General features: G+C 66.2%; 1 non-coding gene across 1 annotated transcript; it reads right to left on the reverse strand.

The window, feature by feature from the left end:
• Window positions 1–558: 558 nt before the first annotated feature.
• Window positions 559–711, reverse strand: LOC143694571 (5.8S ribosomal RNA). Its single transcript, XR_013183152.1, has one exon. It is a non-coding gene; the product is annotated as a 5.8S ribosomal RNA (ribosomal RNA).
• Window positions 712–1,053: the final 342 nt, after the last annotated feature.

Consider the following 1,053-nt stretch of genomic DNA (forward strand, 5'->3'; position numbering starts at 1 on the left):
GTGCGCTCGGAAGCATTGCACGGTACCGCCGCGGTTCCCACCCACAGACAGCCGCCCATGCGGGGGGACACTGGGGGCGAGGCCGTTCCTCGCCTCCCCTTCTCACCCTCCTCTTTCTCTCTTGGCCCTCGGCAGTGCCTTTTGACGCCGTCTCTCGCTCTCCCCAGGCTGCCACGCCACCGCATCCATGGCATGGTCCCGGCAAGGACGAGCTCCACCCCAGCGGCTCACTCCAGGAGCGGGGAGCTATGGAGTGCTCCCCGAGTCTGCATTTAGGGGGACGAGGGCCCTGCGCGGCAACGACGACAACTGCGACGATGACGACTGCGACGACGACGATGCCCGCCGGGCCGCAGGGAAGGGATCGAGGCCGCGTAGGGAAATGCTTCCGTCGCCGAACCCCTGACCGTCTTCCCTCCGGGCACCGGCGGGACGCCGCTGCTCCCGCCGCCACTGCTGCTGCCACCACCGCCGCCTCCGCCCACCGCGGCGACGGGCCTGAGAGGTGACCCCAGCCATGCCGCCGCCGTGGTCCCTGGATGGCGATTGATCGTCAAGCGACACTCAGACAGGCGTAGCCCTGGGAGGAACCCAGGGCTGCACGTGCCTTCAAATGATCGATGGTCAATGTGTCCTGCAATTCACATCAATTCTCACAGCTAGCTGCGTTCTTCATCGACGCATGAGCCGAGTGATCTACCGCTAAGAGTTGTCTGCCTTTCAGGCACCGCTCATGCCAAGCGGCCCCTTTTTTTGTTACTCTGGCACCGAGGACGTGGGGGTGCGCGCCTGGCTTTGACCGTACGAGCACACAGAAACAGAAGGGGGAATAAAAACCAACTGGAGCAACCCACGCTCTGAAGGCTGGCCAAGAGGCAGGGGAGCCCACGCTCCTGACCGCCTCCCACTGTGAGGGGAGACGCCGACCTCACAAACGCTGTCCTTCGGAGGCGGACCAGGCGCCCGGGCTCGGCCCGGCCTCCGCGCCGAGGGCCACGCGGCGCGCGCTGGAATGCGGGAAGGCACGGCAGCCCGCCCGCTTCTTGCTTTCAC

Source organism: Agelaius phoeniceus, chromosome 7 (genome assembly GCF_051311805.1).
Source record: "Agelaius phoeniceus isolate bAgePho1 chromosome 7, bAgePho1.hap1, whole genome shotgun sequence".
Lineage (NCBI taxonomy): Eukaryota > Metazoa > Chordata > Aves > Passeriformes > Icteridae > Agelaius > Agelaius phoeniceus.